We start from the raw sequence: 6,000 nt of genomic DNA on the forward strand, positions 1-6,000 counted from the left end.
AGCTATCTAACAAGCTAGAACCTAACCAAAACATTGAAAATTGCTTTCAGTTGCCTGGTTTGCTAGATTGACATATACTAAATAAATGTTTTAAATAAATGTTTAAACAGGTGGATTTATTGGTGTTAAAATACACTAGTTATGCTATTTTGGACCACCAGGCTGATAATGTGCATGATATCAGCAGCCTGGTGGTCCAAAATAGCCTGTAGTTTTTGTGTTTATACTCTTTCATAACGACAAAGACAAGTTGGATGTCAGACGACGGTAGACGGTTCATGATGTCACTGCGACAGCTGTCGATTGACATAGTATAAACCAGCCTTTAGTCTTGAAATCTTTGGTTGTTTAGTACATAGCCTAACGTGAACATTTTCTCAAAAGTGGGGTTACAAGTTCATCAACTTTCAAAGCAGAATAACTTTCCCATTGTTCCTCAACTGTAGTGTATGATATACCATGTTCTTGTCTCTACTTTTACCCAATGTAAAAAACACCATTTCAAATTTTGCTACATAAGACCGAAAGCCGGTGGGTCACATATAGGCTGCCTACTATAGGCCTACTTCCTGTATCTCTCTTCCCAGAGAAAATGGACCTAGGGGTATTCATTATGTCTTCTACAATTATCCTCATCTAAGACTTACCAATGGGATCTTTCATGCTCTTAATGGTATCCTCATTTAGCCCAATGACTGTGACATCTTTCTGCACCACTATGGCTGGATGCACACTCAGGCAAACTCTTATGAAACCTAATCAATCTATCTATAGGCTACTGTAGTCATCCCCACATCGTCTTTTCAGTGAAATCAGTGCAAACGCACGTCTCGAGATCGGTGCTCATGCACTGGGAGGGAGCAAGCGGTTTTAAGTTGCAGCTGAGTCTAAAATTAAACTGTCGATATGACTCTGGCTTCTTAATGTGCTAAGATAAGAAGCTGGTGTAAAGTCATGGGTATAGAGATAACCGATGGTCAGCTGGATTCTAAACTTAACCTCCTGAGCTGCAGTATCGTAACATTCTGCACATGTCCTATCAAGACACAGCACTTCATATTCTGTGTACTGTATAAAATTCAAAGAATAAATATCTAGCCCAGGGGTTCTCAAACTTTTTTCCTCAGGGACCCCTTTTTCACATTTGAAAAATGTCACGCCCTTTTATTGTTTATTGAGATCGCCTATACTACCAGCTTGATTTTGGTTAATTTGAGGGACCTAAGAAAATGTTGTTTTGAGACTCATGAAATGGTTTAGGTAGGCTATTTAATGATTATAATAATTATTAGAATAAATAAGGAAATGAATCTCTGGAACCGATTTGCCAAATGTTATTCTGCTACCAAATATGTATTATTATGAATTTATATGAACCCTGAATTTATTTATCCTGTATATACTCTTTTACAGAAAGTGAGTAGATCAATTGGTAGTGACAAAGTCACATAATGTATAAGATTACGACCCAATCAAAGTCCAATTCTTTGACTCCTCGACTTTAGAAAGGTTGTCGCGGGTTGGCGCCCCCCCTTGGGTTGTGCCGTGGCGGAGACCTTTGTGGGCTATGCTCGGCCTTGTCTCAGGATGGTAAATTGGTGGTTGAAGATATCCCTCTAGTGGTGTGGGGGCTGTGCTTTGGCAAAATGGGTGGGGTTATATCCTTCCTGTTTGGCCCTGTCCGGGGGTATCATCGGATGGGGCCACAGTGTCTCCTGACCCCTCCTGTCTCAGCCTCCAGTATTTATGCTGCAGTAGTTTGTGTCGGGGGGCTAGGGTCAGTTTGTTATATCTGGAATACTTCTCCTGTCTTATCCAGTGTCCTGTGTGAATTTAAGTATGCTCTCTCTAATTCTCTCTTTCTTTCTCTCTCTCGGAGGACCTGAGCCCTAGGACCATGCCTCAGGACTACCTGACATGATGGCTCCTTGCTGTTCCCAGTCCACCTGGCCCAGTCCACCTCCTTGCTGCTCCAGTTTCAACTGTTCTGCCTGCGGCTATTGAATCCTGACCTGATCACCGGACGTGCTACCTGTCCCAGACAGCTCAGTGATTCAATCTTACAACCTTATGGTTAACTAGTCCAACGCTCTACCCACCTGCCTCACGAGGAGCCTGCCTGTTACGCGAATGCAGTAAGAAGCCAAGGTAAGTTGCTAGCTAGCATTAAACGTATCTTATAAAAAACTATCAATTAATCATTATCACTAGTTATAACTACATATGGTTTTGAATTTTACTAGTTTACCTAGCGTGTCCTGTGTTGCATATAATCGATGCGTTGCGCATTCGCGAAAAAGGACTGTCGTTGCTCCAACGTGTACCTAACCATAAACATCAATGCCTTTCTTAAAATCAATACACGGAAGTATATATTTTTAAACCTGCATATTTAGCTCAAATAAATCCAGGTTAGCAGGCAATATTAACCAGGTGAAATTGTGTCACTTCTCTTGCGTTCATTGCACGCAGAGTCAGGGTATATGCAACAGTTTGGGCCGCCTGGCTCATTGCTAATTTGCCAGAATTTTACGTAATTGAGACATAACATTGAAGGTTGTGCAATGTAAAAACTATTTTTAGTCTTAGGGATGCCATCTGTTAGATATAATACGTAATGGTTCCTTATTTCACTGAAAGAATAAACGTTTTGTTTTCAAAATGATAAGTTTATGGATTCAACCATATTAATGACCTAAGGCTCGTATTTCTGTGTGTTATTATGTTATAATTAAGTCTATGATTTGATAGAGCAGTCTGACTGAGCAATGGTAGTCACCAGCAGGCTCGTAAGCATTCATTCAAACAGCACTTTTGTGCGTTTTGCCAACAGTTCTTCGCAATGCTTCAAGCATTGTGCTGTTTATGACTGCAAGCCTATCAACTCCCGAAATTAGGCACGTGTCACCGATGTGAAATGGCTAGCTAGTTAGTGGGATGAGCGCTAATAGCGTTTCAAACGTCACTCGCTCTGAGGCTTGGAGTAGTTGTTCCCCTTGCTCTGCATGGGTAACGTTGCTTCGAGGGTGGCTATTGTCGATGTGTTCCTGGTTCGAGCCCAGGTAGGGGCAAGGAGAGGGACGGAAGCTATACTGTTACACTGGTAATACAAAGTGCCTATAAGAACATCCAATAGTCAAAGGTATATGAAATACAAATGGTATAAAGAGTAATAGTCCTATAATTCCTATAATAACTACAACCTAAAACTTCTTACCTGGGAATGTTGAAGACTCATGTTTAAAGGAACCACCAGCTTTCATATGTTCTCATGTTCTAAGCAAGGAACTTAAATGTTAGCTTTCTTACATGGCACATATTGCACTTTTACTTTCTTCTCCAACACTTTGTTTTTGCATTATTTAAACCAAATTGAACATGTTTCATTATTTACTTGAGGCTAAATTGATTTTATTTATGTATTATATTAAGTTAAAATAAGTGTTCATTCAGTATTGTTGTAATTGACATTATTACAAATAAAATAAAAATGTAAAAAAATTGGCAGATTAATCGGTATCGGCTTTTTTTGGTCCTCCAATAATCGGTATCGGCTTTTTTTAGTCCTCCAATAATCGGTATCGGCTTTTTTTGGTCCTCCAATAATCGGTATCGGCTTTTTTTAGTCCTCCAATAATCGGTATCGCCGTTGAAAAATCATAATCGGTCGACCTCTAATATAGACAGGTGTGTGCCTTTCCAAATCATGTCCAATCAGTTGAATTTACCACAAGTCATAATCGGTCGACCTCTAATATAGACAGGTGTGTGCCTTTCCAAATCATGTCCAATCAGTTGAATTTAAGTCGTAGAAACATTTTAAGGATGACCAATGGAAACAGGATGCACTCAATATCAAGTCTCAGCAAAAGGTCTGTTGACACCAACAAAATGAATACGTGGCGTCTGTCGACTTTGTGGCAAGAACTTAATCTCGAAGAAAACAGACACTATAAGCATCTGCTATATGTTTCACCGGGGAATGTAAAATGTGAGGCGCATGTCATTTGCCCATGAAAACTTGATGTTTCCGGTTTCTTCTGACCCGGCTGAATTTATGGATGTGACAATCTAACTTGTTTTCTTGAAACCTTACTGATTAGCTGCATAATCAACTTGCCCCGGGGATTGTCATTTCTAGATGGGTACCGAGTGATTGCATTGTAGCCATATAATGTAGCCTAGACAACAAATAAACTACAATACTCACAGTGGCACAGAAGAGTAACAAGGTATAGCCTACATCCAGTAGGCTGAGATATTACGTCAATCTTAGATATAAAATATGACTTACTCAAATATTGATATTATTCAGTGAGCAATAATATATTTATTATAGACAATCATTCATGCAATGCATCCATTTATTGGGGCAGATGGTAGCCTAGTGGTTAGTGTGTTGGACTAGTAACCGGAAGGTTGCAAGATCGAATCACTGAGCTGACAAAGTACAAACCTGTTGTTCTGCCCCTGAACAACCCAGTGTTATTGAAAATAAGAATTTGTTCTTAACTGACTTGCCTAGTAAAGTAAATAATATTGTTGCCAGATGTCATCTCAAATTCTTACCAGGCCATCGGATGGCATCTCCAGGGGAGTCAATTGGGTATGGAAGGGTCACCAACACCAACAATTTGCAATAGAATACTAAAATCATTCCAATCCTGATTAAATGCAGTTTAGCGGTACAACCCCGCTGACTTTAGGACCATGCGGACGCCTGGGAACAGGAGGTAAGGCTGGCTAGCTGGCTTTATGGAGAGAACATCGACGCATATGCTGGGAACAGCGTAACTTTTTATCTAAACAGTTCAGAGAATAAAGATGGCTGTAGCTAGGTAACCCCCTCCGCATAACATAACGTAAATTGAAATGACACCTCTGGGCATCTCAAATCAACCCTTGGCCATAGACTACTCATTTGACTGCCAACATCATAAGAAAGTCTTAAATTGTTCTAGGAAAGGAGTTTGATAAATCGGAGGTTCCTGTATATTAGTTAAGGGTCACCAGAATAGTGATTGAGGATGAGCAGATACAGTCTACAAATACATAATCTGTTGTGCAGGTGTCCCATGATCGGCAGAGAAACTATACAGATAAATTAGCTTTGTCAATGGGAGCTGGCCATCTCTGCTGATTGCAGAATTATTCTCATCCATCTAACGTTATAGCTAACTTCAAATATTAAATTTAAACTGTCAGTGTGTCCCAAACAACTATGTAATTGTGTGGTTAAAAAAATAGATGCCACCATTGTGTCCAAATGATGCGAAAGTGTACAGCTACCAAAGATGTGTATATACATTGACCTAGCCAGGTAGTTAGTTATTTAGCCAGCTAGCTAGCTAGCCAGATAGCATGCTAGCTACGGCCCCCGTTATCATCATGCAGAGTAGCCAGACCCCACAAAAGCAGGCAACACTTCCAGTAAGCTAAAGTGGGATGGCACATAGCCAAACATGCATGAATAACAATAGCATATTTGCAGACGTCTCATGCTGGAAAGAAGAATAGTCTGATACAACCCTGTTATTTTAGGGGAAAAGGATAGAAGGGTAAGGTAGCTACCTTATTTTATCCAGGCAGTTGTGGCTAACGTTAGTGCTTGGATCAGCCGAAACAAATGGTGATGATAAACCAGTAACCTATGCACAGTCTCGCGTGGTTCTATGATGTTGGGGTAAATGCTAACTTTCAATATTGAAAGGTAATAGGAAATCCTAATATTTCATGTAGCTAGAAATACACATAAATATGTCAATATTTTGTCCTATGGCGTGCTCTCAGTTCCTGAGAAAGCGTCCAAGGGTGGGTGAAACCAATTCCTCGATAGGTGTGCATGAGTTGTAAATAATTGAATGTGTATTTATCCCTTTACGACAAATACCGGACGTATTGCGCATGACATTTTCAGATATTTTTTATTATTCACATTTTTATTATTTGGCCATTGTAGAGAACGAAACGGTATGCTTTTACAATAAATATAAAAATCAC

At 39.8% G+C, this 6,000-nt stretch overlaps 1 protein-coding gene across 1 annotated transcript in view; it reads right to left on the minus strand.

The window, feature by feature from the left end:
* Positions 1–5,790, minus strand: part of ttll7 (tubulin tyrosine ligase-like family, member 7) — a 157,802-nt gene extending 152,012 nt beyond the window's left edge. Inside the window, exon 1 of the mRNA XM_064990545.1 lies at positions 5,572–5,790. The gene's annotated coding sequence lies outside the window, so the exon portion shown is untranslated. The remainder of the gene's footprint in view (positions 1–5,571) is intronic.
* Between the last annotated feature and the right edge of the window lie 210 nt (positions 5,791–6,000).

This window comes from Oncorhynchus masou, chromosome 16 (genome assembly GCF_036934945.1).
Source record: "Oncorhynchus masou masou isolate Uvic2021 chromosome 16, UVic_Omas_1.1, whole genome shotgun sequence".
Classification (NCBI taxonomy): domain Eukaryota; kingdom Metazoa; phylum Chordata; class Actinopteri; order Salmoniformes; family Salmonidae; genus Oncorhynchus; species Oncorhynchus masou.